At 48.0% G+C, this 10347-nt stretch overlaps 1 long non-coding RNA gene across 1 annotated transcript; it reads right to left on the bottom strand.

Moving 5' to 3' along the window:
• Positions 1-354: 354 nt before the first annotated feature.
• Positions 355-3925, bottom strand: LOC143442848 (uncharacterized). Its single transcript, XR_013111388.1, has 2 exons — positions 3795-3925; positions 355-3409 (listed from the first exon to the last, which is right to left on the bottom strand). It is a non-coding gene; the product is annotated as an uncharacterized LOC143442848 (long non-coding RNA).
• Between the last annotated feature and the right edge of the window lie 6422 nt (positions 3926-10347).

Raw genomic sequence — 10347 nt, 5'->3', positions numbered from 1 at the left:
TGGCCTTAGCAAGGATATAAGATGGAGGAACCCCTGCACTGTCTTACCTTGTCACACTTGGACTCTGCAAACCAGATCATGGGGCTCTCTGTTAAATATCCTCCCTAAGAATCCACTCAGACATGCCTGGCAACCCACTGACAACCAGACTTAGTCAGATGGCGTGTTTTCCCCTTCTTAGCACATGACTCTCTCCCTCCCTAATGCTCAGTAAAGTTTGTACAAGTTCTTGGTTCTAGGATTACTTGACTTGACTGTAGCCGCCTGCGGCCACAAGTCAACTGGGTTCACCTGAAAGTGGGGCTGGGAATTGAAGGGGGAAGGAGGGCGAGAAGAGATGAGGACAAGACAAAGTTCTCTGATCAAGGCCCCAAGCTTTAATGTTCAGCTCTCAATTTAAAGGGGAAGACCCAACCCACAACCCCTCCTGGTTTCAGATGGGTGGGATAATCCATAGTCCATTCCAGGTCACTGCCAGAGATGTCTCAAGGCAAGCCCAGGGGCAGTTCTGCTTCTGTGTTCCGGGCAGCCATGGTGGGTAACTCCACCTAGATCCTGTCACTTGACCTTGTTGTGGTAAACAAGGTCTCTCAGGCCTGCCCATGGTGGGGGGAAGACAAACTTGACCCTTGGAACTTTGGCAGGGCAGGTACTGCCTCCACTCCCACCCCTCAACTTTCCCTTTGTGGCAGACCTGCTGTACATGTCTGCTCAGTGCCTGCGTAGATGTGACACCACTAAGAGGTGTAGCAATGATGGGGCCATGGAACTGGGAAGGATAGAGAGTTGGGTTTTCGTGGTGTTGGATGAAAGGATCAGGAGTGGAGAGGGCGATGCTGGCTGACACCCTGGGATGAATTTTACTCTGGGCTCAGCTTGCTGCAAGGTTCCCTGTCACCAGTAAGTTTAAGCTGCTATTGAAATGAGCTGGTCCAAGGAAGGCCAGATATTTGGGAGACACTGACGTCTCCCTCCAGAAGCCTGGCGCTCTCAGAAGCAGCTTGGTACTTCCCATGTGCTGGCTGCCCAAAAGATTCTCAAAAGCCCATGAGGCCAGAAAGTTAGCACTATGGCCGGCACTCTCCTGGACCCTAGAAGAACTGGAGAAGCAGCTAAGAAAGATGCCAGATGGGGGACCCATCTAAGAGTGGGTCAGGACAGTGCTGATGTTATGTCAGCAGCTGCCAGAGAGACAAAGGGCTTATTCTTTCTGGCTTTAAAAAAACAAAAACAAACAAACAAAACAACAACAACAAAGAAAATTCCATTCCTCTAAGATATCAATTGCCCATAGGAGGCATTGTTCCTTTTCCTTTTAAAAATTGATTCCAAGTAAAAATTAACATATAAAATAAAAAATAATAAAAAATTAACATGTAGTGATTACACATATTTGTGGGGTACAGAGTAGTGTTTCAATACACACACACACACATAAGTGTGACAGTCTGATGGATACCTGGTATGCTCATCACCTGAAAACACTTGAGATTGCCAGCTTACAAAGAGAAAATTGTTGGCTTGGTTCACAGTTTTGAGATCTCGGCCCATGATCGGCTGGCCTCATTGCTTTGGGCCTCTGGAAAGACAAAATATGTGGGTAGTGTTTGCTGGGGAAAAACTGTTCATCTCATGACCAGAAGTAAGAAAGAGAGAACAGGGAAAAACCAGGGTCCACAATCCCTCTCAGGTACACTCAGTGACCTGAAGACCTCCACTAGTTCTGTCCTTTTGGAGGTCCCCCTACCTGCTGGAGACCAAGTTTTACCACATAGACCTTTAAGGCTGTGTTCTGCGACTACCATCATGCAGGACCTGAGCCTGCAGTGTCTACCACTGTGGTGGTAATATTGACTTATATGCATGTATCTTCTTCCCTGACCCCTGGATACGCATCTGAGAGAGGCAGGGAGTTATCAGATGATCCTTCTGGTGGGGACCAATTCCATGCTGGCAGATGTGGAAGAATGCTCAGAGAACTCTGGGAACCACAGGGAGGTCCTGCTCCTCCTGTCTGATGGAGCTGAGTTCCTCTCAGAGCCGGCCTTAAGGAAGCAGCAGCAGCTCTCTCCATCTCTAGCCCAAGTCTCCTCAGTGACCCAGGGGCTGGCCTTTTTCTAGGTGGAAACCCCTGGGGACTCCAACTTCCCATCTTATGAAGGCTGCAAACCCTGACACGCCTTTCCTCAGTGCTCCAGAAGGAGCCCTTCAGGCCAATGCTGGCCTGGCCAACTATGCCATGCCTGAAGTGCTCTCCATGTCTCCGTTCAACTAGACCACATGGGGTGTGTGTAGAACAAGTTCTTGAAGAAAGAGACTAGGATGCCAGCCACATATCCACAGATACTGTCTGCCACTCTCTGGGAGCACACGTCCATAGTTGCTGTCCTTGCTGGGCCAGTACTGGGCCAAACCCACTTTACCTTTGCAACCTCCTGGCCTTGGTACTGTACTTTATACTGAAGCCTCCTCAAACACATCACATCTCAGTAGCAAAAGTCCTCCTCCTATAATGACCCAAAGCTTTAGATGCTCAGGTCTCTTACATCAAATGTCACCGTATTTATACATAACCTATGTAGATCTTACTCTGAGCTTTAAACCATAATGTCATTCTATGGAAATACCTGTGTGGTATGATTTAAGGAACAGTTAAGAAAAAGTCCACGCATGCCCAGTGCAGGTGTGATCATTTTTCATTACTTTCCGCCTGCATATGGCAGAGTCTATAGACGAGGAACCAGCAGACACGGGGGCCTGACCATATACTAACCACCATTGCTTCTGCTGGTGACTACCTAGGTGAGTGTGTCTTCTCAAAGGGCTGTCTCTTCATTTTTATCTCTAAGATAACCAGAATATCCCTTGAAGACAAAGCTGGGTTCTCTCCATTTGGTGTCATCTGCAGTCTGTCACAGCACTGCACACCCAACTGTTCTTTATCTTCTGATCCTCTGGAGACTCTCCTGTAAAGAACTTGGTGGGCCCCAGGGACTCTCCATCCCTTAGGAACTGTGCCTGGGGTCAAGGTGGCACCCAGGCTTCAACTGAGTAGGGAACAAGAAGGGTGTTTAATAAAGACTTTGTTATTGAAATTTGGCCTTACCAGTGTGAAAGAAAAAGGGCCTGTGGCAGGAAATAAAGGAGCCATGGTGACAGCCAGCTAATCCTGGTGACTGAGAGGTTTTCCAAAGGGGGAGCTTGTGAAGGAACATCAGGGATCTTCAGCCTCAAGAGCTGCTGCGACCATCTTGGAGAGAGGAACTGGACATGAGGCAGACAGCAGCAAAGGCTCTGGACGCTCTGCCTTGTCTGTGTCTTGCTGTCACTACAAGGCTGGTCTCAAGGGGTGATGGCTGCTGTCCTTTCTCCCTCTGGGTTCTGCTGTTTACACCTGACCATCTTAGACCTGTGGCCATTTGTGGAAATAGATTCTGAGCAACATGGATCTAACTCACTTCAGTAAAAACCACTCTAGTCAAGTGGTGGACCTCAGCCGGGCAGTGGCGGCGCACGCCTTTAATTTCAGCACTTGGGAGGTAGAAGCAGGCGGACTTCTGAGTTCGAGGCCAGCCTGGTCTACAGAATGAGTTCCAGGACAGCCAGGGCTACACAGAGAAACCCTATCTTGAAAAACAAAACAAACCAAGCAAACAAACAAAAAAAAAGAGGTGGACCTCTCTGAGCCCTTGTTTTCTCTTCTACAAAATGGAGACATGCATGTTTGGTCCACAACCTGATCTAGAATGGGCATCCAACCACTATTCACCAGCCCTTAAGACAATCTTCATTACCTGAAGAACCTGCAGGTTGATATGGCAGTGTCTTTAAGAAGTTCCATCTTCAGTCCCCATGGCTGCGGCTTCTGAGGGCAACCGTGACTAAATTTAAGTCTGGGGTTTAAAACAACATGAAGTAATGCCCCATGGGGATGGCTTCATGTCTGCAGAGCTTTGGAGTTTTACTGAACCAAATTCCTCAGTGGGCAGGTCCATTTGGAGAGCCTTCCCTTGTCCCACCAGGCCTGTTTCTATGGTTACATTGGGATGAGGATGGGGCAGGTGGCATGGATATTTGACCTTTCAGGCATAGACTTAGTTACCACCAGTAGTCCAGGGAGCACTTTGCTTCCCCGGGGAGACTAGACATCTCGACAGTGACACTTGGCTTTCCCAGTAGAGAAATTAGATGAATGTCTGCCAGGAAGTGATACTCATCCCGTAGCTTCAGAGTCATCTCTCTCTGAGGGCTGTGGAGCAATCTATCCCTTTAAGATCAGTGAGCCTCCTGGGAAATGGCAGGAGGGAGCAGCAAACAGGAAGGGACTCTCTGCTGCCTAGGGGACCGAGAGGAGGTGGTGCTGACATCACAGCAAAGCAGAGCACTCCAAAATAGCTTTGTCTAATTTGAAGGGAAACCGGGCAGCTTCCTCTGACTCTGAAGGCTGGGTTGGTTGAGGCCTGGTTGGAAGAGACTCCTCTCTCCTGGAGTGCCTGAGGCTAGGAAACAGCCAGGTGTTAACCAGATGTCAGCAGCAGCAGTAGCCCACGCCTCATAGATTCATCACAATTGAGTGCCCTAGGCTCTGTTATACAGGCGAGGGATAAAACTCAGAATGAGTGTAAGGTCAGTTGATGCTGGGAGAATTTAAAATTTGCCATGTTTTGAATGTGGACGGACCCCTGCAGCCTTATGTTTGAATGTGTGGTCCTCAACTGGTTGAATTGTTTAGGGAGGTTGTAGAACCTTTAGGAGGTGGGCATTTCCTGAAAAAAGTGGGTCATGGGGGGGAAGGGGTGGGCCCAGATGTCTATAGTCTAGTCTTGCTCCAATCCAGTCTTTACTTCAAGTCCCATTGGGATGTGAGCGAGCAGTTGTCATCTGCTCCTGCCACGGCAGAGAATCTGAGAGACAAGAAAGTCCTACAAGAATGGGACCAAGGACTCAGACCCATGGAAATTAGCAAGGCCTTCCTTTGATCCATGCATGGATATTGACAGAGTGTACAGAAAGCACTGAGGGGCAGCTTCTGGATGGTCACAGCCTGAGACTGCTTCCCTACAAAGATGTCTCACTGAGACTACTTACTCCCTCCTCCTGTGCTGTGCATAATAAACATATTCCGGGTTGTTGTGTAGTTGGTGTTGCTCCATCAGAGCAAACCCAGCCCTCCATACCTCAGCTTTACAGTCTGTGTATCTGCGTTTAAATTTTCTGCATGCCTCTGTCCCCCTATCAAGTTCCTAGTGCTAAGCCATGCTGTATGTGGCACAGAGCTACCTGCCACCATCTCTTTCCTCCCATGTTAGACTGGATTCTTTTAATCCATGAGCCCAAATAAACCCTTTCTCCCTGAAGTTGATTCTTGTCACGTATTTGGTCACAGAGATTCGAAAAGTAACTAACACAGAGAACAGGTACTGAGCGCTTGGGCTGTTGCATGAGCGTCTTGGGTCATGTGTGGACTTTGGGTTGCAGCAGCTGCAGAGTGCTGTAAGCTGAGCTCAGTGGGCCCTTCTGGTGGGAGTTTAGAAAACCAACATCAGAGAGAAATGCAGATAGCTGAGGGAGGCCCAGCTCATGAGGTTTCAAAGGTCTCTCCTAGGAGCTGGGCCAGGGGCCATTCATCTTATATTGTGGCAAAGAGTCTACTGCTTTTTGCCTGTGCTCTGAGAAGTTGTGTGAGGTGTTTGAATCCCGTGAGCCTTGAAATTCATGTTCCATTGAACAAGTCATGTACACACAGCCCTCTGCAGACATGTCTTCCCCACTGCGATAGACTGTATCCCTGAAAACTGTGAGCCCAAACAACCCCCCCCCCCTCCTTTAAGTTCATGTCTGTCAGGTTTTTGTCACAGTGAGAGGGAAGGTAAAATTCGAATACAGTTAGACCTCCACACTCATAGGTTCTTTATTCCAGACTCAACCAACTGAGGATCAAAAATATCAGAATACAAACATGTCAAGCTGGATGAGGGAAAGCCAACAAGGTTTCAAGTCTATACAAAGAACTATAGGTGACTGAGGGAAGCTGCGAATACCACAAGTGGTCTTCCCCAAGGTTGAGCACACAAGTTAGTTGCCTGCTGCCAAAACATCAGCCCTGAAAACATACATACAAGTAATATTACATGGGCTGAGCAGGCTAAATTTAGGAATGAATATGCATATATAAACACATATGTACATGCAATAACTATTAGTAAGTAAAAAAGCTAGATGCGGCTGTTACAAACCGGCGTAAGATGGGAAAAACAGAGCCCCGAGCTTGAGGCCAGTCACATACAGGACAGGTACAGGCTTCTCCATGGATCTGGCAGGCCTCTTCCACCTCCTTTTGGGACACTTGGTCCCAGATCAGGAAAGTCATTCAAGTGGGTGTCCTTTATATCTAGTCACTGCTTGGAATGGGGCTCTGGGGCCCTCAGACCCCGTCAGACTCTTTCAGACTCATCACCTACCTGAAGACAACCAACAAAGTGTGGTTAGAACATGGCATGGCTGCCCATGGCCAGTCAGCTTGAGAGAGAGAGAGAGAGAGAGAGAGAGAGAGAGAGAGAGAGAGAGAGTCCTGGCTGGTCATGCTACTGGATGACAAGAGTTTGGAGTTGGAGGGTGGACAAGAATCCCCAGCAGGTCATTTTAACTGTGGTGGAAGACGTGGAACATTTTGCATTTCTATCAGAATAAAGATAGATTAATTTCTCCTTTTGGAGCTCCTTAAGTAGGTGGTTCTCTTGAAAGAAAACCCCAAACTGGCATCCAGGGGACTATGCCTCCGATGCAAATATCATTTCCACCCCCACTTGCTTCAACTCAAACCAGGGGCTTTGAATAATTAATGCTTTTGAGATCAAAGACTCAGGCGACCTTGGGGAAACCAACATCGCCCCTGGCATTACAACCTTCATGGTAGTGAGTCTTCCTGGGATACAGGTTCTCTCCACTGTGATTCATACAATAACCAAGCACAGCTTAGGGAAGAAAGGGTTTATTTGTCTTGCACTTCCACATTGTAATCTGTCATTGGAAGAAGTCAGGATGGGCCCTCAAACAGAGCAGGAACCTGGAGGCAGAAGCTGATGCAGAGGCCATGGAGGGGTGCTGTTTACTGGCTTGTTCATCTGCTTTCTTATAGAACCCAGGCCCACCAGCCCAGGGGTAGCATCACCCACAATGGCCTGGGCCCTCTCACATTAATCACTAAGAGAATGCCCTACAGACTTGCCTGTAGCCTGATCTTAAGTAGGGATTTTCTCTATTGAGCTCCCTCCTCTCTGATGACCTTAGCTTGGGTCTAGTTGGCATAAAACTAGCCAACGTAACTGCCTTGGGAGAAGAATATATGGAGATTGGCAGCCAAGGGGCCAGCAGTGTTAGCCTGGGAGATCTGCTAGCTCTGGGTATGGGAAACTGTTCTGGGTCTGCAGCAGAACATGGGAACACCGGGGCTGCTGGAGGTAGGTGGCTTCCAATTATATGGATCTGCCACGCCCGTGATTTTGTCACTGTCTCTCTCCCTACCAGGCTACCAAACAGCCAGCTGACCCCTGAAGGCTGATGAAGTTAACACAGAGAGGACAGATGCAGAACATGGAGGTGAGACTCCTACCACAGATCTGAGGCTTCTGTCCAGCCATGTCTGAGCTGTTTGGACTCTGGTTCTGTGTCCCACAGGACTTCTCTTTTGTGCTGAAGCAGTATGGGCTAAGGTCCTCCTCTGTTCTGATAATTGTTCTCAAGGGGCTCAATGAGTCTCTTACTTCCTTTGCTTAGTCTAGGACCAAATACTTGACCAGAAGCAATTTAAAGGAAGGGGGTGTTGGGAGTGGGGGTTGTTTGGCTCCTAAGCTGTGAGTATAGTCCACCATGGTGCAGAATAGTTACAGCGGGAGTATAAACACAGCTGTTCACACATTGGGGACTCAGTCAGGAAACCCTGAGATCCATTAACTCTCTTGGTTGTGTTTGGTCCCCAAACCCAGCCCACATACTGTGCCGCCCCCACACACAGCAGGGTGGATCTTCACACCGCAGCTGACCCAGTCTTGGAACTCCCACACAAACATGCGCAGAGGTTTGTCTCCAAGGTGATTCTTGAATCTGCTACATTGATGGTCATTATTAACAGCCACAAGGTGTAATGACCCCTACACAAGCAGATATTTATACTGCTATAAGAGATTATTAGAAAGCAGGTGTGCAAGGAATATTAGGGAGGGAGGGAGGGAGGGAGGGAGGGAGGGAGGGAGGGAGGGAGGGAGTTAAAGGTCTCTGAGGCAATCACTTAAATTCTGCAATCACTTGGCTGGTCATACTAACAGATGCTGTGTTTGTGTCAGTAGAAGAAAGGGCCGTGACTCTCAACTGAGCTAGTCAGTTTTAAACCTTACTTACTTCCTAATGACTTATGTTCAAGAGTTTCAGAGTTAACTGTCCTGGCACCCAGAATTTCCTTAGCCACTCTTTGAATAGACTCCCAGAGGTTGATGGGCCTGACATATCTTTGACATTTATTGGATTTTACAAGGTAGTGGATCTGACTTTGGAAGCTGATTTGGATATTCAGATCAGTGGCCGCTCTGGGGGAGCTGTCTTGGAATAGAGACTTGATAAGGTCACCTTGAATGCCTGAGTCCAGAGAGACTCAAGAGAAGATGTCAGAATGTTAGAAATTGCAAAGCGATCAAGGTCTCTGCCAAGGACCCTCAGGGTGCCCTCTAGCCTGACCTGCTCTGCCCACAGATTCTATGATTCACATTGTCTCTGCCTCACCCTGTCTGAATAATAACAGGCATTGGTCTCTTTTGTTTAAAACAAAAAACCTTCACTTATTCAACAAACATTTGTGGGAAAAGCTTGGACATAATGACACTAAATAAGCAAATATTTCCCAGCACAGAAAGCCCAGAGATTGTGATGTATCGTTTCTTCTCTAGGTTTAGAGGCTTGAGCGGGATTGCCCAGCACCCAAATGAGATCTGTGTCCCATGACAAGTCTGACAGAGAGGGCTGTAGGAGTTTAAAAGAAGGGAGGATGCAGGCCAGCTGATTCTGGGGGAATTAAGAAACCCTCTGAAAGCAGGGAATATTTTAACCGGGTCTCAAAAACCACATAGAAGCTTAACAGATGAAGGAGAAAAGGGATGTGTGGATTGGACATGCAGGGTAATATACAGAGACACACATAGATGTTGCTGTTGGGGTGGGGAGAGATAAACAGAGCAAGAAGAAAAACTTAAGGCCCAGAAAGAACATAGGATGGATACTTGTTGACCAAGAGATGAAAATTCCAAAGGAGCTTTTGGGAAGGCAGTTTGGTGACATCTGTTCAAGTGTGAGGTGGACATGATGTATGCCTCAGAGGTTCCCGCTTTGTGACTCAAGTCTGTAGACATTAAAAACAAAAACACCACTGTCACAGGCTACACTCACATTACACCGGACATTTAGAAGAATATAAATGGCCGAGTAGCTACTTATGAAGAAGCCGGTTAAATAAGATGTGAGGTCCCAAGGGACAAGAAGGAAATCTGAGGGAAAGTCCCAGCCACTGCCTGAGAGATGATGTGTTTCGCCTGGAAGTCCTACACCTTGGTCTTTCCCAGTTCCTGGCATGTGGCCCCTGACAGCAGTGAGATCTTCACTTACAAATGGATTTTAGATGTGAGTGAGATGGATGGTGGATGGTGCCTGGCAGCCCTTGGGTGGCTTCAGGATTGGAGGATTGGGACTGCCACCCCCACCCCTCAACCTCCAGGGAGGCAAATGGATTTGAAGGCTAAGTTGATCCTACCACCCAATAATTTAATCAACCACTCCTGAAAACGTCCAGAAAGGACAGAATTCAGAGATCTGTCAGGTGGCAAACATGGAGGATTCCAGGCAAAGGCGTGGGAGCTTCCCAGTCCTCCGTACTTATTGACCTGGATATCTTTCCACCCAGTTATCAGCGGCATTGTCTGTTTGTCCTTCTTTTTTAAAATAAGACAGGAAACATAGGTGGGCATTTCCCTCCTGTTCTATCATCAGTCACTGCAGAAATAAATCCACCTTAGGGGGAGAATGGTAACTTGTCACACCTATAGCCTGCCCAGTGGAAGAACCCATAAGATAGCCTGGAGGTTGTCGATGGTATCAGAATGGGGGGGGGAGAGATGGGCTGACCGCCTGAGGGCACGAGAGTCTGTCCAGGAAGACATTCTCAAACTGAGTTGGATTAGAAGCTGGGAGGGCAGCTCTGCCAGCTCTTGAGCAGGGTCACAGGAGGGGAATGTGAGGACTTGGAGCAGTGGAGCCCGTGCATGGCACTAGGAAGGAAGAGCATTCATCACTTCTATCACTACA

This window comes from Arvicanthis niloticus, chromosome 6 (genome assembly GCF_011762505.2).
Source record: "Arvicanthis niloticus isolate mArvNil1 chromosome 6, mArvNil1.pat.X, whole genome shotgun sequence".
Lineage (NCBI taxonomy): Eukaryota > Metazoa > Chordata > Mammalia > Rodentia > Muridae > Arvicanthis > Arvicanthis niloticus.
Note: the sequence above shows the minus strand (reverse complement) of the source record. Positions and strands in the feature narration are given on the sequence as shown.